The following is a 22624-nucleotide window of genomic DNA, read 5'->3' on the forward strand; positions in this document are numbered from 1 at the left end:
CATAAATATATCTCCAGCAGTTTGTCAGCTTATACCAAATAGTAAAGACTGATTTAGGATTAAAGATTTTATTATAGTGGCTGCTCCCCTGTCTTTGTCATTTTGTGGCACTCTTGCTCCTCAGCAATCACCCTCATCCCATATTTCCAGGTTTTAATGTATGCCAGGACTGGCAAAAAAAAAAAAAAAAAAAGCATTAAGAGAGTCAATGAAGCTCTAACAGCCACCAGGAGAAGCCCTGGGCAAAACCGATATGGCTCAAATCATCTGGATTCTCCTTGCCAACATAATGCTCTTCACTCATTCTGTCCATAGCAGAACCTCTTTGACCTGCTCTTACTATTCTACGATCATGTGACAGGCTTTGCTCACTTACCTATGAAAGCACCTTTGGGTCTCATTTTTCCAAGACTCTGTTTTCCAAAGTCTCCATCTTCAAAACAGAAGTTTAATGCCTTTTTCTACAGGCATTATCGACTATCCCACATTCATTTTTTTTTTTTAAAGGGAGCTTTCTAGAAACTGTGCTTTAATCCATAAAACAAACTCTCTTTTATGAATGAAAACCACTGAACAGGGAGATATTCTTTTGTTGGCAGGAAGGTGGTAGGGTTAATATAAATATATGTAGTATTATATATGTATATCCCACTATTTTGGACTGTACACTATTAGCCAAGCAAAGCACTAGGCACAGTAAATGCATAATTTCATTTGATTTACACAATAATGCTTGTGAATGTTCTTGTGTTGTAAATGTATATACTACGACAGAGAGAAGGTAAGCACGTTTCCCAGGGTTATTCAGCTGGTAGGTGGAATTGCAAGATTTTACCTTAGATCTACTAGACCGCAAAGAAAAGTCTTCTTTTTAGAGTCTCCCTAAAAACATTTATGTGGCAGATTCTGTTGGCTTTTTGCCAAAAATCGTTCTTCTTGCTCATCCAGATATAGTATATTCCCCAGCCTCCCCTGTAGTAATGTGTGTACACGTAACTGAGTACTTGCCAATGAAATGATAAGTTCTATGTTTAGGCCAGATGCAGAAAGGTCTCCCATGAATGGTTCTCTATGTTCTTTCCTCTCTCTCGGCTTGATGTTGATATATAAGGGAACGCTGAATGTTAAATGTTAAACGTGGCAGAACTTCTATTAGCCTGAATTGTCGAATGACTATGTGGTAGAGAATCCACCTGATCATCCATCAGCCTTACATCACTGAACTGGAACTGTCTTGAACTAGAGAATGACTTAAATAGTTTTTCTATTGTGTTTGAACCCTTACACATTTTTTAAGGTTTATTTGTTACAGCAGTTAACTCATTCTAACTAAAACAGCACCATTTCCAAAAGCAACCTCAAAGGATTTTCCTAAAGAAATAAACCCTAGCCTCAATTGTATTGAGAACAACGTTTGTCAAAATTTGATAATCTGAAATAAAATAAATTCAATGCATTTCTAAACATGCCATTTAAAATACCAAATTTACAATGAGAAAATTAGTTTGGCTTATGTTTTAAATTCATTCTCCTTCATACAATATTATTCACTTCCTAGGAATAATTTACTAACCATTTGATCAACATGAAAATTCAAGGCAACAAGGCCTCAGATGTATTAATAAAACCGGACCACCATCTAGCCAATTTATATCTTCTTATTAATATTATATACCTATAATAGTTCTTAAAATGTGAAAATTTAATTTATAGACCATTAATATTCATTTCAAATTAGAGTTCAAAGAAGATGTTTACTATGCCTACACTTATATTATTTTCCTTCTATGTACTTCCGATTGTTTATCCACATAATTCTATGCTTACTCTGTTCAGTCTCATTCAAGCATTGGAAAAATAATAAAGAATTATTGTACTTGAACAAATATAGTAGCACGAATAAAGACATACAGAAAACTATTCAAAAAGTATACAAACACCTTTAGTAAACAACACTGCATCAGGACACATACTTTTGTCACATAATAACCATTCTGCTAGTGGTCATATTTTGGCTTTGGAATACACTGACCAGCAGAAGAGGCATTGGGTCAAATCTAAGATAAATACAGGTGGACTTAAATGTCAGCTTCCAAACCCAAAAGTGATTATCAATGTGTGTAATATGAGTACACAAACCTATCACAGGCGTGCTGCCACATTTCAAATATGTAAAAGTTACTTACTGTTACAAGTACACATACTGAAATGATAATATCTGTTATATGTAGTTCCTTGAGTTATTGAATGCAGTATAAAATAGGATTTTTTGGGCTCCTCATTAATTGATACGTAATCTAATAAATAATCAGGGCAAAATTCTTGCACTGTTTTAATTTTCTTTTAGCATAGATTTTGAACAAATCTTCAAAGTTGTGATTATTTCTCATGGAGGAAAGGAGAGCAAGGCAGGAGAAAGGAGAGGAACAGTTAGCTCTATACCAGTCATAATAATGTTTTAGAACTAGCTGTAGATATATAGGCATTCATTATATTATAAAATAAACAACAAAATGTAGAGGTGAGATATGCAAAGGACCAATATTGATAATGAATCATGACAATAAATTCATTCTGTTCACCTAAGTTCCTAATTACCACCATCATGACCTACCAAAAACAAAACAAAATCCTTGAGCATGTGCAACAGAAAGGTCACAAAGGTCATGCATCGCATTTACTTTTTACTGGTACTTGTATCTTTGGCCTGGGAGTGTTTGTGAGAGTCAAGGAAGAACAGTAGACAGTTACACTCTTCTAAGTGTAAAGGTCAACCCAGTGGATAACTATCAAAGCTTTTATACATGCTGTGAGATAGTCTTACACAGTAGTGGTGACTGTGTGCTGACTTGTGGTTAGGGTCCTTTTAATAGCTTTGAAATAGGCTGCCAAAAATTCTACTATTTAAGTGTGCTCAAAGAGAAAGAGTTGAGAAACTACTTGTCTAGAGGACATTGGAAAGAATGGAATAATTTAGCAATATAATCCTTAAAAATGCTCTAATGAACTCCAGAGGTGTCCAAAAAGACCTGGAACAAATCTGTTCTTTGCTGGAGACTATTAGAATCCCATCCCAATCTAAAATTCAGAATGAATCCAGAGATGATTCTCTAGAGTTACTTTAACTTGAAGTTTTTTAATCCCTCATTTAAGAAACAGTATAGCTTAGTGACTTTAAAGCTATGCCTGGATTTCAGTCCAAGCTTAGCCACTCAGTAATTCTGTGACAGGATCAAGAGACCAACACTCCACCTGGCTTAGTTTTCTCCTCTGAAAAATAGAGATAATCAAGATAGCTATATTATGGTGTTATTGTGAGACTTAAATAAGTTAACGTACATAAAACTGTTGAAATAGGATCGATGCCTCATATATAGTAAGAATCTCTAATTGTTAGATATTATTACCTTTATAGCAGATTCAGTGACTATGAAGAGCTCCATGAAAATGCAGCTTGAATTCTTTTAATGCAGCAGATATTTTGATGGCACTGGTTCACAATATCTACTTAAGCCATAGCAGGACCAAATCAATGACTCCAACATGTATTTTATTTTTTACTTAATGTTAATGACATTAGTGCTTTCGTTTTTGTTTTAGGAAATGACTTCTTGAAAGAATAAAACATCTTGAATTTGTAACTTATACTCCTCAGTCCACACAGAAAGAGAAAGGTTAAAATTTAAGTTCTTAGCATAATAACCTACTTCTAAATTTTAACCAAATAAGAATCTTATGCATAAAAATGAAAAATAAAATTATGCTGTTTTGTAATCTGTTTTCAATTGACAATAACTGTATATTATTCCATTTTAATGACTGACTGTTATTCAATTATATTGGTATAGCATTACTTAACCAGTTAATCCCATAATTTAGATATAAAAAAACTTTATGAAGTTTTATCTTGTTATGCAAAAACAAAAAAAAAACATGATAACTGCCCCTCCTCCCCCCGTTTGTTTTTTTACAGATATCAGAATATTTTCCTGGAATAAAGTTCTACAATTTGGAATGACTTAAGACTTTAAAAAAATATATCTGTATTGTTTTCCAAAAGGATTGGATTTTACTAGTGTGAGTCCCAGGCCTCGCTGGTCCCAGGTCTGGCTGTGATCCAGGTTCATGGCTAGGAATAGGACCCCGGATTTAGAATGTTACATTAGTGTAGTAGGATGCCTGCGCCTAAAATATGTAAACGTACTTCAGCTTATTGTATCATTCATGTGTGGCTGAATGCCACTATTGTACTTTGCTATTTGTGGAGCCATGCGATCCCTTGGGGAACAGAAGGGGAGCACAAGAAAGGGGGCTAAAGAAGTGTGAGCAATACCACACACCCACCACAATAGACTGTACTTCCCAATGGAACTACACTACGCACAGTAAAGTTGGTGCTCGCAGTTTCATTCTCGTGTCAGCCTTTTGCGCATTTGTCCAACTGGGTGTCTCACCACCGAACCTTCCCTTCTCCATCAACTCGGCCCTGACAACTAGGTTGTACTCATACCAGCCGTTGGAAGACTGACTTCTTTCCTATACCCCATCAATATAATAAGCCTTTTAAAATTTTGTCAATCTTAAGTGTAAAGAATATGACAGAGTGTTGCCTCCATTTGGATACATATGATTAAATAACAATGTTTATCAAAGTTTCATATTTTTGTAATGAACATCCTATCCATATTTTGCTCATTTCTCTATCAGGGCATCTATGTTACTTATTGATTTTTACAGAGTTTTTAACCCATTAAGAATATTAACCATTTGTCAAAAGTTTCAAATACTTTTTATTTTCTTGTCATTTATACTGTTTATAGTGTTATTTTAAAATGAGGGTCTACGGCCATGCCACCCTGAACAAGCCCAATCCTGTCCAATCTCGGAAGCTAAGCAGGGTCGGGCCTGGTTAATACTTGGATGGGGGACCACCCAGGAAGACCAGATACTGTAGGCGTAAAAAATAGAAATGAAAATAAAGGATTATAAGCTGACAAGGTCCTTACAATCTGTGAGGTCAACCAAGGGTTGCCTCACCTAAAAAAATAAAATAAAAAATAAATAAATAAAAAATAAATAAAATAAGGGAAACTGGTAAACTTTACTTACCAAAATTAGGATATAAAACATCATTATAATGTTATTTCATACAGCCATTTCTTCAAAAACATCTTTGAAGAATGTTACATAACAAGAAAAATTTTCACATATAGAAATGAATAATAATAAAATAATATACATATTATTATCCTAAAGTTAAAAAACAGAATGTAGATTTAAGACAGTAAAGATATATAGAAAAATATTAGACATTCTTCTTTCTGGCTGAAGGGGTTATGGATAACTTTTGTTGTTCTTTTTATTTTTTTCCTCTGGAGCACACATGTGGTTTTTAAAATTAAAAAAAAAAAATGTATTAGTAAAACCAAACTTTATCAGTGACAGCTTGAATCAAACATCCAAGATAAAGAATGCTGATGCCACTTAAGGATTTCTATACCACTCTGTAAACATAATAAAATTCCACATCTATACAAGATAAATACTTTATTCCAACAAACACATTCATCCAAAATGCCAACATGATCACTGTAGTGTTAATTAAATTTTATTATGACAATAGGAGTGGCAAGACCGCAGGATGAAATGTTGATTTAAAGATGGAGCTACAGTGTTTCACTGCAAGATTTGCTTATAGACAAAACTAATTAGCTCAATTACATTTACATGTTTTTGTTACTAAAAATAGTCATTTTAAAAGACAGTACATTTAAAGGAAGAATAATTTTACTTGCCTGTACAATTTGATCATGTTATGACAATGGTATAGGGAAACATTTAATGAAGAAACTCACGGAAAAAGAAAGTAATTACAACATCCCATTGACTCCAATTCAAGAAATTAAGGTTTACAAGACCAAAAGCAGGTTGAACATTAAGGTATTAGTGTAAATATAAAGGTTTCCTGGAAACATCTATTTCAAGCTATATCTGAGAATATTCATCTTGCTGGTTAGAAATTTTCTACATAAAGATTGGTAGTATTTACTAATTCTAAATATAAAAAGAAAAATTATGAGTATAATTTCTAAGTACAGAAAGAAAAAATACTAGGCAAATATTTAATTGTTCAATTATAATTGGCTTGCCGTCAGACTTAAATGTGTGTGTGTGTGTGTGTGTGTGTGTGTGTTTTAACACTTGCTTATGATAGAATGTGATTTTGTACAACAGTGACCAGTGAAAATTTTGTTAATATATTCACCTTCAATCTAAGAGCTGCTTATAATAAGTCTTGCCTTTTCTAAATGCAGATTTTATTCCCTCACTTATTAATTTAATAGATATTTACTGAGCACTGATTATGCCTCGGTCCTTATACTAGAAGCAGCAACTATAACACAAAGCAGAGCCTGTTCCTACCAAGGGACCTTGCAGGACAGTGGGACAAGGACAGAAACACAAGCTAACAGAGCATAACATAGCATATAGCATGATGAACATTACGAAAGGAAGAATTCAGGGTACTTTAAAAGCCTATAGTCTAGCGGGGCAGAGAAACACTTTCAAAGAAGTGAATTGTATGTTAGGCAGACTGAAAGGATTGTGACCCAGGGAAAGGTAATTGCCCCTAACAGGATCTTTAAAAAGTCAGTTATGGCTGAGGATACAAGTGGCAAGATGTGTTGTTGGAAAGATGGCAAAATCCTTGTAGTCTACGCAGGAGTTTGGACTTTCTCCTAAGAGCAAAAGAGGAAACACTAAAGATTTTAAGTAGAGAAAGGACATGATTTTATCTGCATTTCAAATCACTCTTGCTATTGTGAGGAAGAGCATTTGTATGTGGACTGACCAGGAGGCTACTGTACTTTTGTGGCAGCCTAGACATAGCATAATGGTGAAGCACTTAGAGAAGCAGCTGAACATGGAAAACAGGATGAAAATTCGATAGGGCTTAGTGATTGATTGAATTTGAAACTGAAAGACAACGAAACTTTAAGAAAGAGAGGCTGCCAGATTTGGGGCCCCAAACCTTCATTTTTATAAAATATAGGTAACATCAAATTGATAATTGCTAAAGATAACCTGATTCCCTAAGAATACTCTTGATTAAATGTTATATAATTCCTATTGGTAAGAACAACTGTCTAAATTTCACATTGAATTTTTTTTCTTATGCATTTTAGTGTACATTTAATTAGGTAAAACATTATATAAAGCAAAAAGTTACTTGAAAATAAGACATGATATGCATTGTTTTTATTCTTAAAGATTTTAATTTTTTTAATTAAATGCAATTTTTAAAGGCTATATCTGAGTTCAAATTACATTACTTTAACAAAACCATGGGATTGAGTCTCAAGCTAAAGGTCTGAAAATATTGAGCAAACAAAAATGACATTTTCCAAACCCAATTTAGCTAGTACAAGACATTTTTAACTGATTTGTTATTTGAACAAAAAGTTATTCACCCACACTCTATCTCCAAACTTTAACAAAAAGATACAACTTTTAAAAGATAAACTCACTATTAATATACTTGGGTGTGGAAGTAATGTTTTTTGTTAATATTATTAGCAAATTCATTTCAAAATTAACATTTGGATGCGTATAGTACAACCTAAAAGAGTACCTCTTGTATTAGTAGCTAAATAAATGTTAGCTGAATTTAAAGTAGGTAATTGAGTTGCTAGAAAAAGCTGCGTATTGGATCTTAAAGATAAGCATTTCACATCAACTTGAAATTAGCTATAAAAGAGTATTTATCTGAGAAGCATCTGTCTTAAAAATTAACCACAGCCTTCATTTTTGACCTGATGTCTTTGTACTCATTCTTGCTTTGACTAGACAGAGAGCCTCAGGATTATGTGGATCCTAGTCACAGTTCTATCAGTATTAGCTGGACAAGACTTAATCAGCAATAAGGCCATAATTCCTTCATTTATAAAATACCATGCCTTCCTCACAGAGTTATTGTGAGGATTAAAATGACAATATATACAAAAAGATAAAGCCCATCATAAATATGGGATTAGCTCATTTTATGATTGGCTGCTAAACACGTGTTTTTATTATTTATGTCCCTTCTTTGAAAGCAAGCTTCAAAGTTCATATTGATTTGAAATACAGATGCTTTGTAAAAAATTTTGTAATTAATATATTTACACCATTAATATATACCTGCACATGTATGTGGTGTAACAGTTTGTCTTGCAAGTGTCCCAAAAAATGACTAAACATATACCAAAATAAATACCATAAGCTTAGCTTATGAATTATTTATAATAATTAATTTCTCATCTCAGCGAAAGATCCATTATGTTCATTTATTCAAAGCTGTGATCTTTTTGTACAAGAATCATGTTATTATACTTTGCTTCATTCTCCTTCGGCAATCTGTTAGGTTTAGAGTGTGAATCAGGCTCTTTCCTTAGTCAAACTAAAAAGCCATAAATGTATCTATTAAAAACCAACGATGTCATTACATACCTTTCAGACTAGCTAAAGTAAAAAACAGTGACAACACCAAACATTGGTGAGGATGTAGAATGTCTGGATCACTCATATTTTACTGGTGAGGATGTAAAATGGTACAATCACTCTGGAAAATAGTTTGGAAGTTTCTGATATAACTAAATATACATCATACAACCCAGCAATATACTCTCAGTCCTTTATTTCAGAATTATAAAAACATGTTCACACAAAAGCCACAATACTAAAGTTCACATCAATTTTATTTATAATAGTTAAAAACTGGTTTCAGCCCAGATAACCTTCAACAGGTGAAAGGTTATACAAACTGTGGTTCAGACATACCATGGAATACTGTTCACCTTCAAAAATAAATGTGTTGTTGCATGCAACAACCTGGATGAAACTCAAGAGAATTATGCTGAGTGAAAAAGTACCAATTCCATATGATTCCATAACTTATGATTCCATTTATATAACATTTTAAAATTACAACATTTTAGAAATGGAGGACAGATAAGTAGTTGCCAGTGGTTTAGGATAGGGTAGACTTGAAAGGAAGGTAGGTGTGATTTTAAAAGAATGAAATGGATCCTAGTGGTGTTGGAACTGTTCAGCATTCTAACAGTTGGATATGTGAAACTACACCAGTGATAAACTGTAGAACTTACATACACACACACACACACACACACACACACACACACACACGAGTACAAGTAAAACTGGGAAACCTGAATAATACCAATGGAGTATATCAATGTCAATATAGGATATGATATAGTATAGTTTTACAAAATGTTACCATCAGATAAACTGAGCAAAGTGTACAATGGACTTTCGTGTACTATTTCTTACAACTGCATGTGAATCTACAATTATCTCAAAAAATTTTAATTGAAAAAAAATCAACGGTGTTGCATAAATAATATTAAGGAAACCTAATTATATGTGTATAAATATAGACATAAATCAATAAACTAAAAACATTTTATTTTGTATAAAAAGAAATATTAGATAAAACTTGATATGTCATATCAAAATAAAAGTCACAGGAAAAATAATTCATTAAACACAGCTCGTTTTTATTCTTGATGTATTTTTTATTCAACATTTATTTGACAGCAGTATATATACTTTGTTATAAATGGTCTCCATGTGCTAAAGGGCCTGTCGTTTATTCAATTTAGAAATAGAGAATGAATTACAAATTACAAATGAATTACACCTACTATTTCCCTTAGTAAAATTCATTCACATAGAGAATGAATTACAAATTACAAATGAATTACATCTACTATTTCACTTATTGACTTTGTAAAATAATTATTTTGCATGTAGTATAATTAATTGACCCCAATAAAGTCAAAGTTCAGAACAGAATGGTGGTACATGGCTTTTATTGTGGTTGCTAAAAGAGATCAAATGGATTTTTAAAGATCTTAGAAAAAATTAATTCTATTAAGTTTACTTGCTTATTTCCCAGGCTTTTTATTTGTTTGACTACAAAAAGAAAACAGTTCAATAAATGTGTGCTGTTCGGATCCTCAGAAATGTTGAGTTCTCTCAATTTAAAAGCAAATAGTGCAGCTATTTGCTTGTTTCTATCAAAAATAGTATGGAAGTTTCTCAAAAACTTAAAACTAAAACTACAATGTGACCGACAAATCTCATTTCTGGGTATTTATCTAAAAAAACTGAAATGAAATCTTTTTTTTCTGATAGTGAAGTGCTTTTTATTTTTTTAATTTTTGCTATCAAATATTATTGGAGTGACATTGATCAAAAAAATCCAATAAATTTCAAGAGAACAGTTCAACAGTATGTCTCATACATATTGTATTGTATGTTCACCTCCCATAGTTAGATTTCTTTCAGTCACCACATATTTGACCCCTTTAATCCTATCTACCCCTCCACCCCATCCCTCTGCCGTATCTTGTCAAAGGCTTTCTCCGCATTTATTTATATGATCATATGATTCTTATTCTTTATTTTGTTTATGTGTTTATGTGGTGTACAACATTGATCGATTTGCGTATGTTGAACCACCCTTGTGTCTCTGGAATGGAGCTCACTTGATCATGGTGTATAATCTTTTTAATGTGTCATTGTATTTGGTTTGCTAGTATCTTATTTAGAATTTTTGCATCTGTGTTCATGAGAGATATTGGTCTGTAGTTTTCTTTTTTCATGTTATCTTTACCAGGTTTTGGTATCAGGGTTATGTTGGCCTCATAAAATGATTTTGGAAGTATCACCTCTTTGATTTTTTTGGAAAAGTTTGAGAACAATAGGTATTAAATCTTTGAATGTTTGGTGAAATTCACTGGTAAAGCCATCTGGTCCTGGACTTTTACTTTTTGATAGGTTTTTGATGATTATTTCAATTTCCAAACTGCTAATCGGTCTATTTAGATTTTTCAGTTCTTGATTCAGTCTAGGAAGGTTGTACTTTTCCTCTTGTATGATCTTTTATATTTCGGCAGTATCTGTAGTAACTTCTCTTTCATTCCTGATTTTACTTGTGTCCTCTCTCTTTTTTCTTTAGAGTCAAGCCAGGGGTTTATCAATTTTGTTAACCTTCTCAAAGAATCAGCTCTTTGTTGCATTTATTTTTTCTATTGTCTTTTTGTTCTCAATTCATTTAATTCTGCTCTGTTTTTTATTATTTCCTTCCTTCTGTTGATTTTGGGCTTTATTTGTTCTTCTTTTTCTAGTTTTCAAAGATGTAGTTGTTAGCTTGTCTAGTTGGGCTCATTCTTGGTTTTTGAGATAGGCCAGTAATGATATGAACTTCCCTCTTATTACTGCTTTTGCTGTGTCTCAAAAGTTTTGATATGTTATATTTTCATTCTCATTTGTTTCTATGTATCTCTTGATCTTTTTATTTCAATGACCCAGTCATTCTTCAGTAGCATGTTGTTCAATTTCCACGTGCATTCTTCCTGCTTTCTTTTTACAGTTGATCTCCAGCTTGAAAGCATTATGATCAGAGAATATGGTTGGTATGATTTCAATCTCCTTATATTTGTTGAGGCTAGTTTTGTGTCCCTGCTTGTGGTCAATTCTTGAGAATGTTCCATGTGCAGAGAAAAATGTATAAGCAGCCGTTTGGGGATGAAAGGCTTTGTAAATGTCAATTATGTCCAGTTGGTCTAATGTATCACTTAACGATGTTAATTCCTTATTGATTTTCTGCTTGGATGATTTGTTCATATCTGACAGTGGGGTATCTAGGTCCCCTACAATAATAGTGTTTCGGTCAGTTTCTCTCTTTAGTACTGTTAGTAAAATTTTTATATATTTCTTTATATATTAGTAATATATATTAGTAATATCTTTATATATTTCAGAGCCCCGATTGGAGACATAGATATTAATAAATGTTATGTCTTCTTGATATATGGTTCCCATTATCATTATGAAATGCCCCTCAGTATCCTTCTTTACCTTTTTTATCTTGAAGTCTATTTTGTCTGAAATAAGTACAGCCATACCCACTTTTCTATGAATGCCATTTGCTTGGATTATTATTTTCCACCCTTTCACTTTGAGTTTATATTTGTCTCTGGAACTAAGATGTATCTCTTGAAGGCAGCATATGGTTGGGTTTTGCTTTTTGATCCAATCTGGAACTCTGTGCCTTTTTATTGATGATTTCAGTCCATGTATATTTAGGGTGATTATTAAAATATGAGGTTTTCCTAAAGCCATTTTATCTTTTGTTTTCAGGTAGCTCAGTGTCTCCATTGTTTCCTTGTCCTTGCATTTCTATCTGTTATTTTAATTTGGTGGACATTTGTGTATTTTTTTCTCTGGTCCTTCTTGTTTTATGTTATGTATCTCAGTTCTAGATCTTTGGTTTGTGGTTACTATTAAGATTAAGTAAAGGATAGCTGTATATATACAGTAGTCCATTTTCTTCTGCGTGTGCCTTCTCTCCATTCCCCTTTGCCAAATTGGATCTTTGTTCTCTCCCTTTTTTGTTATTATTGTCTTGAATTGTCCCTATGAATGCTGAATATTCATTTCTATCTTGCAGTAGAAATTATCTTCTTAATGTTTAAGCTTATAATACCCGTTCTTAATAAGGTTTGCACTATCCTTTTCCTGTCTCCCTGCTAGTCATCTTACTTATAGTTATGTTTTTTGTTTTTTGTTTTTTTTTTGTCATTTTGTTTCAGGTGGGCTGACCTGTTTCAGTATTTCCTATAATGTAGTCCCTGTAGTAGAGAATTCCCTCAACTGTTGTATGTCTATTAAGGTTTTGATTTCTCCTTCATATCTAAAGGAAAGCTTTGCTGGATATATTATTCTTGGCTGGTAATTCCTTTCACTTAATAGTGTATTTGGTTCCACTCCTTTCTTGCTTGTAAGGGTTGTGCTGAGAAGTCCAAAGACAGTCTAATGGATTTTCCTTTATAGGTTACTGTCTTCTTTTCCCTGGCTGCCTTGAGATTTTCTTTCTTTGTCATTAATTTTTGACAATTTTAATATAATGTGTCTTGAAGAAGGCTTTTTTAGGTTGAGATATTGGGTGTTCTGTTTGCTTCTTGGATTCGAAGCTCCAGCTTATTCCTTAGATTTCTAACATTCTCATCATCTATTTGTCTGAATAAGCAATCTGTTCCCTTCTTTTTTTCTCCTTCTGGTATACCTGTTATTCTTGTGTTGCTTTTCCTGATGGTGTCAGCTAGTTCTTGTATATCTCTTTCATTTTTTTTTCTACATTTTCTGGTATCTCTTCTTCCTTCTGAATCATTCTCAGTTTCTGCCTTCAATGTCACTGATACTTTCCTCCAACTGGTCAGCTCTATTTCCTAAGCTTCCTATTTCACTCTTCATCTCTTTTAGAGTGTTTATCTCCACAAGTTCTATTTGGTTCTTTTGCATGGTTTCAATCTCTTTGCTAAAAAAACTCATTGTGCTGTTCTATTTTCATTCTAAGTTCTTAGAATTGTTGATCCGATTTATTATGCATCTCACTGAGTTTTTTCAGAAGTATAATCATGAATTTTCTGTCATTTAAATTGCATATTTCTATGTTTTTAACCTTATTTTCTGAAGATTTTTCTCTTTCTTTCTGAGCTGCCTTGTCATCCTGGTTGTTCAGTGTTTGGTGGACTATTTCTCCACTTAGACATTAATGGGAGTATACTCTGCTTTTTTTCAGAAAGAAGATTTATTGTATAGAGGTATCTGTTTAGCCTGTTGGTAAGAAGGAGTTTTTCTTTTGATTTGAAGTAGGAAGCATCCAAGCCTCTTGAATCTCTGCTTCGAGGCTAACAATGTCTTTTTTTTCTCTCTGATATACTGAATGTTCAAATCGCGATTGGCTACTCCCCATTCTAGTCCTTGTGTGTGGTGCTCCAACAGTGGTTTTTGTTTCTGTACTAGCTGTACAAATTCCCCCGGGGCTTCACAGTGCTAGATCTTGAAGGATATGGGGTGGAGGGAGGGCATGCTCTGGGTTGGTGGGTGGGAGTTGTTGCTAGGCTCTGGATCTCAGCCTCACATTTATCAACAGCAGCTGCTAAGATACAGTTGTTGCCCCACCACACTTAGTTCCCACTCCACTTTCTGCCTGATCCCTGGGCTCCACTGCGTGGAACTCACTGGTCCCTCAGGCAGGGCTTTTCCGGAATCGGCTGCAAATTTTCCTCTCTCCTTCCTCCTGCAGGGAGATCCGGCTATGTGTAGCAGTTCCTTCCAATCTCTCCCCTAGACTGCCGCAGTTCTGACCTCTGGAAGTTATTATGTGCAGATTCCTCACACTGATATGCTTATGTGTAGGTTGAGTGTTATTTGTTGAGTTTTAGATGTTCGGCTTATTGTTATTTCAAGGGGAGAGATCCAGGGAGATCCCTCACTCCAGCATGTTTCTGATGTCACTCTCCTGAAATCAAAATCTCGACGTGATATTTGCATCTCCATGTTCATTGCAGCACTACTTATAATAGCTAAAAAGTAGAAACAACCAAAATTCATCAATTGATGAAAGGATACATACAATGGAAAATGATTTACTCAAAAAAGGAGAAAATTCTACCATATGCAACAATATGGATGAACCTGGAGGACATTATGCTAAGTGAAATAAGCCAGTCACAGAAAGAAATATACTGCATGATTCCATTTAAATGAGGTATCTAGAATACTCAAACTAATAGAAGTAGAGAGTAGAATGGTGGTTGCCTGAGGCTAGAGGCAGGGAGAAACAAAAATTACTAATCAATGGCTATCAAGTTTTCATTACACAAGATGAACAAGTTCTAGAGATTTGCTGAATAATTTTCTGCCTGTAATTAACAATACTGCATGACACACTTAAAAATCTGTTGAGGGCAGATCTCATGTTAAGCATTCTTATCACAATAAAATAAAATGTAAAAAGGCAAAACTGAATTTGAATTATTTCTTATTCAATTCCATTAAACAGGTCTGCTAGCCAACTCTGCTCCTGACATTTTGATGGAGTTTAAGTATCCAGTTTAAGCCATAATTGACTGATATTTTTGGATTGCTTGAAACTACTGAACAAGAGGCGTCATTGGATAACCCTTTTAATAATAGGTTTTAGACTCTAAAGAGTTAAAATGCAATGATTACTCACACAAGTAAAGGGAGAGGAGAGAAAAGCAGAATCCTAAAGTGGAGGTCAAAAATAGAATACACCATCAGTTCCAGGAGAAGCCCAGAGATGATAAGTGATGCAGCAAGTCAATGGCCAAGTTAAGACTAGAATTACTTCCTCAGGATAGAATTACTCTTTTCTTCCACCTCTTCCTTCAATGCTCAGTAAAGTTCTATTTAGTTTTTAAGACTTAGGTCAAATTCTATTAATCCCACATGGACCGCAAGCAGAAATAATCATGTTTTATTCTGTTCCCACAGTGTCCCTTATAGTTCACTTATCTATCCATTTGCTCTTTCAGACAACAAATATTTTTGAGCAAAAACTATATGCCCGACACATAGTGCAATAAAAAAAATTTTTTAAAAATCACTTTTCTATGGATCTGGTAGCAGTGAAAGGGAAAACAGATAATATGAAAATAAAAAGTAAAATATATGTTAGTTATAGTATGTTAGATGATGAAAAGTAGAAGAAAATTAGCAGAGGAGGGAAATAGAAAGTGTGCATTTAGAGCTAATGTGTGCAATTCTATACAGGGCACCCCGTAAAAGCCACAGTAGGAAGAATAACATTTGATTAAAGATCTCAAAGAGATGAGGATATATTCTCATAATTAATTGTGCAATTCTATTTCCCTCTATAGGCCAAGATCTTCAAGGTTAAGGACTGCACTTTAATCATTTAGTATGCCAGCATCTAGAACAGGAGCTACTATTTAAAAGGAGCTTCCTAAGTACATGTTGAATGAAAAATCTCGAGGTTTTTAATGTAAAGTTCAGTTGTCTTTCAACTACACTTAGCTTTCTACTTCAAAAATTTCTTGAGTTTGAATATGATACTGATGTAAATCAGCAGCACACTTAGAGCTTCCTACACTCTCACTGCAATTGAATGTAATAGGGATATGATTTCCCACATGTTATAGTCCAACACATTTAGAATGTAGATTAAAAAATGAATCCTAAAAATATTGAGAGACAAGCCTAAGGCCACTCGCAATGAGAACTGATGGACCACCTAAATCTACATTTTCACATTATAATAGAGTTCTAAATAAATACATTTTATCAGTTTCTATCTACCCTAATTCTGATTTTGTTCTAGGCCTTAAGCTTATTTTAAGTATCCTACAATATGTCTCATTTAATATTTAGCACTATTGTCACTTATAGGAGTCTGAGCAGTTTTATAAATAGTAACATTTATACCTGTGGCTACAAAGTTCAAGATGTTTTCACATTCAGATACCTACCTGCAGTAATATCTCATGTTCTAGGAAGTCACTACGCAAAGAAGAACTCCCTGAGAGTCAAAGGAAACTACAAAAGTAGGTTCACTTTTGACTGAAAATATGACGGCAGACCTGAAACTAGCATGACCAGTCAGTCTGGGAGGATGAAATGGCCAATTTCTTGATGCAAAATGGGAACAGCATATATGGCTGAAAGCCATATTAGGGACAAAATTACTACTACTTATGTGCTGTTACAAAGATAACAGATAAAAGATGATTACACATATTACAGTTATCCAGTTTTCATTATAAGGACTAAATGATTGAAGATTACAGAAAAGCCAGATTGAAGGAAGTGTAGAGGACAGGTACATTAACAAAAAATTTACCTTTGTTGCTCACCGTTAAAAACCTTTCAGAGACTCATTGTAAAATGGGAACTGACTCTGGTTTGTCATTTGGGATAATGTTTTTATGAATGGATTGATTATTGGTTCTAAAAATACCAATACTTGCATTATAAGTCCTTCAGCAAATTCTCCATTACCAAGTCTAAACTCCTTAGTATGAGATAGAAAGTTCTTTGTGGTCCAGCTCTTCTCTCCCTCCCCACACATTCCACACCCATCCGTTCTCAGCTCTCTGTAGTTTCCTAAACATGCCATGCTTTCAACACCTACTCCAGTCTCTTTGCATGTATTCTTTTCTCTGCACAAATACTCTCTCCCACTTCCCAACAGGGCACATTCCTGTAAAATACTTACCTTTAGCTGGAAACTGCCCCTGACCCCCACTATTCATTCCCCCTGAGTTAGCACCTCTTCCCCTTCTAAATCCTATTACTGTTGAGCTTATCTCACTATATGAAAAGATTGTTTATATATTTCGCTCCTTCACTGAACTAAAACTTCTAAGGAAAGTGTCTTATTCATGTTTGAAGCAGCAAAAATATTGTGCTGAATAGCTAATTATAAAACAAATATAACAGAAACCAACATTTATTTAGTGCCTAATAATCGTCAGGAACTCTTCCAAGGTTAGGGAACTGAAGCATAGTTTAATTAACTTGTCTAAGATTACAAAACTAGTAATAGACAAAGACAGGATTTGAACCCAAGCACTCTGACTTTAAAGTTCATGCTCTTCACTACTACTGTATAGATACATCTTAATTATATGTACATATGTTTTTAAGTAAATAAATAAATAGGCGTATGTATGTATATGCACTATTCATATTTATGTATGTATATTTACTTGTGTATATACACGAAAAAATGACTTTTAAGGTGCACTCTACACAGTAGTATAAGCTAAATTACTTCAGCGAATTAGAAGTTTTGATAAAAGAACATTTGATAACCTAAAAATTGTCTTCTTTCCAACAAATATATCATAGTAACCTATTTAAGAATTTACAAAACACGATATCAATGTACATGGGTTGTTTTTTATGAACTGAGTTGTGTATCGAGAAGATATATTTATCATTATTGATAATGATACACATCATTACTAGGTAACTTAGTAAAATTTTGAAAATTTATGCATAGGTATTCACTACAAGATTAAGTCTATAAAATATTTTTTCTTGTAAAGATAATTACCTGAATTTTATTTAGAAGAACAAAAATAAATGCTTATAAATATATTAAACTGGTTTTTATTCAGTAATATTTATATTCCAAAGATTTTTTTAAAATTAATATTTTCTGTACCAGTGGTTCTCAAACATTTGCTGCACATCAGAATCACCTAAGAAGCTTTGAAAAAAATGATGGTTGGACCACTCTCCATTTGTCCCCCACAAGATGTTCTGATACCCAAGCATTAGGATATTTTAAAAGTTCTCAGATGATTCCAATATGTAGCAAATTCTAGGAACCAGAATTCTACTGAAATTTACCTGCATTTATTATAAAATTTTACTGGAATTTTTTCCATATATCATTTAAAAGTAATTCTGTCATTCCGAATGATCATCAACTCCGTAATGCCAGAAATCAACTTGTAGTTTCTGGAACCAAATTTATTACCTGCCTACTGCATTCTTCAAAGATAATTTCTTTCATTTTGGCTAATTCTCTTTACAGATAATAGAAATAATTTCTTTACTACATCATCTTTCCAAGGACACAGCTAAATTTACTACCTAATCACAAAACTTAATTATGCTTCATTTCCATAAAGTATCAATTTCCATATGCTTAAAATGGAAAAGCATGTAGCTTGGACATGCAATAGGTTATTTAGAAGAAGAGAAGTTGGAATAAGGGTAAAAATGCATAGAAACACAAATGTTACTAATTGTATTATACCACACTCTCTCTTCCTTAACCTATCTGTTCATCATAATCCTTGTTTATAATCTTAAGCGTTGTCTCTGTAAAAAAATGATAAGTAAACTTACTAATGTTTATTCTCTCTTCTTTTGGACCCAGAGTAGAACTGCATTTCCTCACATCAGTGAACTCGGACATGGCCATTTGACTTTATTTAATCAAAGAAATATAAGAGTAAGTATCATGTGTCACTCCTAAGCAGAAACTCCAAGAGCCAGTAGAACTTCCACATCTTCTCTTTTTCCTCTGGCACAACAAATGATGAAGTTCTAGATGGTGACTGCTCCATAAGCCTCGGTCCAGAAGTAAGGACAATGGCAATGGTGAAGAAGAGCACCCAGCCATTCCTCCCTGGACCTTTAACGTGAGTGAGAAATAAATCCTTGATGTTTAGAAATCCTTGAAATTTGCGGATTATTTTTTACTGTGGTGAAATCTAGCCTATCTTTTAATTAAATTCTATATTTACATACAATTATGTATTTAAATATATATCTATTTCAGGAAAATATATATCACATGTATAAATGAATTTGTTAAGAGTAAGAACTGCAGGTACAGTGTTTGTGAAAATATATCCAAGGTAAAGATAGTGATGACTAGCCTGTAAAGCATGACGACCAAAGAGCTTTGTTTATCACATGCTCATGCTGAGAATTCGTTAAGCATTTTCACTACCAAATTTGTAAAACGAGTTGTTGGGTTCGGTGTGCTCACACCATGAGTCACATTCATCAGTCTCCAACATGATAATAAATCACTGAATGATACAATGAAAATGTTGATCATTATGGTTCAGTAACAAATGTATGACTAAGTTTTTGTTCTCACAAGACATCACGTCAAACACAAATTTCAGAGCAGAATGATTCTTCAGACTAAACACCGCAGCACTCTTAAGTCTAAATTCATGTATTCTAGTCATAGACATACACACTGAAAAAAATCCAGGCTCAATTTGCAGAAAACAACGAATCTAAAATAATAAACTCTTAAACTGATATATATTGAAGAAACTTCATGGACTGCTTAGTTATAAAATTTGAAAGAGATAACTGTTTCTTTTTAATTTTCAGGAATTTCAACTATTTTATAGGTATAATAATTGTAACTAGAAGAAAGACATTTTACACAGCTATACAATAATATAATCACAAAAAGACCATATCATAATGACTTTCTACTAAGAAATACATGGTAAGAATCACTGTTATTAATGATGAAAATTGTGTAATATATTTATTGATGCATTTGTTAGGGTTAGGCAGTCAGGAATAAGAGCAAACATTCTAGTACACAAATTAAAATATGCAAAATTACATAGTGTGTGTGATATTACAAATGGGGAAGAGGTTGTTTATTTTTTAAAGAAATGATAATTGAGAAGGTAAATTTAACTAAGGAAATATATAAAACATATATATGGAATTATTTTGAGAAAATTTTATGTTTTATTTCCTTATTTAAGTTTTCTTAGTTTGGAAAATCCTGAAAGTGATTTAAGTTTGCTTTAAATAAGACTTATCTACAGCATGAAGGCATGTGTGGTCTCACTAAATAATATACTCCTCTCATTTTTTTTCACCTAAGACTAAGAATTATTTAAGGCACGAATGATTCATATTTTTTGAAATAGTATTGGCTAAAAATGTGAAATTAAATATGAATATATATTATTAGCAGTTATATTACCTCCCACTTCATAGTTATTTCATGTAAGAATATGACACTTAAACTGTTCTTGTATTGACTATTCATCATTTAAGTTTCTAACATTTACACAAATATACACATCTATACTTATAAACACATAGTCATATAGTTCCTCGAAAATAATTTATTGAGTAATTTCTAGCTGCAAAATAATAAAGTATAGCTATACTCTATAATGACTAACTTTTTAAATACTAAGTTAGGCAACTCTATTGATCATATTTGTATTCAGACAAATTAGAATATTCCTGTCTTAAAAGTTACAAGTTAAAAAAGCAATTTAAGTAAAATTCTTTAAACTACATTTTTATAAAAACCCTTGGTTTCATAACAAAATAAACTCAATTAAATTTTTTTAATTATGAAGTAATGAAGTGTTATATGAGTAACTAGAACCCAGACCAAAAACAAATCATTTATTTTTTTTAAATAATAAGGTATCAGATATAGATAAATTTTTACATTTATTTCTATTCTACTTGTTTCAAAGTTATATTTTTCAGTGTCATAACCAATAAACTCAGAAGTAAAAAGCAGTCTTTAAATGATGCTCCTTTTAAGTCATTTTTAAACTTTTTCCTACCCAGGGAACTCCTACAAATTTTAGAAATTTACGCAATGGATATTTGTGAAACCAAAAATTAGAAAGACATATTGACATACACCAAGAAGGAAATTACATCAAAATAGTTAATTAATGGAAAGATAAATGTTTACTGTCATACCTATTCTGATGAATAAGCACTGCTGTCAGAAAGGGAGATGTGACAGCTTCTCTCTTACCCTAGCTTGTACTCCTACCCTCTTTCATTCCAATTTCTAAATCTGCCAGCTTTGGATCATAGAGGAGTAGAAAAGTTCTTACTTGATAGGTAAAGGAGCTAGTTTTGGAGCTCTTAGAACTTGCCAGTTGTTTAAAGTGATTCCTCAGTCCTAAACACTTTCTAGAGCTCTACTAGGAAGCCACGCTTCCTTCTCTCCCCTCCCTCTTAAGTCGGAATTCTCTTACCTAAAGTTTCCCTAACAAGGATGAATGCTACAATTAGTCCCTAATTATCTTGTAGCGCCTGCAGCTTCTCTATGAAAAGGTGATTTTGATCCTCCAGACCAGCTTCTTGAACAGGACTAAGATGAGGCCACACCAGCTTTTCCCGATATCCCTCATCTGGTCCATTGGAAAGACTTCTTTTTTCTTGGATCAACTCTGGGAGTGTAGCACAACCATGTCTTAGTTACTCCAAAGTCAAGGTCATTAGTCAGTCTCTCACAGACAAGTCTACCATATCCTTCAAACTGTCTTTGGTTTTCTTAAAGGCATACTCGTGAAGAGAATTATGCCCACTATCCCCCTCTGGAGGATGTGGGAATCAAAATCACAGCATCAGAATCATTCTTTGCGAATCTTCTTCAATATCCCCCTTAATTTGGCTAATGTGTTTAAAAATCCCAGTAGTAGTTTTCTCCTCACTTTCTTCTTTCAAACTGATCATGATAGTCTTGTGGTTCCTATTGTCTTCAGGTCTCAGCTGAAACTTCCATCCAAATGTATTCAATTACATATATAATTTGAAACAAGGTAACTTTTGTTTTACAAAGCAGCAGCTTAAATGTATTTCTGTACCATGTTAGTGTATTTTTAAAAAGATCATAAAATATTCAGCTCCTAATTGTCAAGTTTTGTAATCTACATCAGTCTGATGAATAGGATAATTCCTTCTGCCCTGCTTTGTGATATGTGGACACACATTGAAGTAAATAGTATTTTTATAGTGTGTTACAGGAGGAAAAGTCCTTGCACATACACCTAGTCTCTCATTTACTCATGATTTCAAATGAGCGGGAAAGCTAAATACCCACATACACATCTGGCTATATCATTAAAATCTCAGAATATTAAACAGTCTTCACTGTTATAACCCATTTACTCAACTGGATAAGCCATTTTTGCCAAGTTTAATTTAATTATGATGATCACAATTAATAGTGGTTGGAAGGAATACAACAATACAGCAGTTTGTATACCTTGTTTGTCTTATGCTCACTAATGGAAAGCATCTGGTTAATTTTAAAAGCCAGTAACACAAACAATATGGGTAAAGCATGGTGCAACAGAAAGGGCCCTGTGCTTGAAATCATAATCCAAATCAAGTCTGTATTCCCACATCTTTTAGAATATTTTATAGGTATTACCTATATTTAATAAGCATTTATTTTCACATG

General features: G+C 33.2%; 1 protein-coding gene and 1 pseudogene across 1 annotated transcript in view; one reads left to right on the top strand and one right to left on the bottom strand.

Moving 5' to 3' along the window:
• The window catches only part of ERBB4 (erb-b2 receptor tyrosine kinase 4), a 988299-nt gene that overhangs the window by 859741 nt on the left and 105934 nt on the right, over positions 1-22624 (bottom strand). The gene's annotated exons all lie outside the window — the stretch shown is intronic.
• LOC112477130 lies at positions 4839-4957 on the top strand (annotated as a pseudogene).

Source organism: Pteropus alecto, unplaced genomic scaffold, assembly GCF_000325575.1.
Source record: "Pteropus alecto unplaced genomic scaffold, ASM32557v1 scaffold182, whole genome shotgun sequence".
NCBI lineage: Eukaryota > Metazoa > Chordata > Mammalia > Chiroptera > Pteropodidae > Pteropus > Pteropus alecto.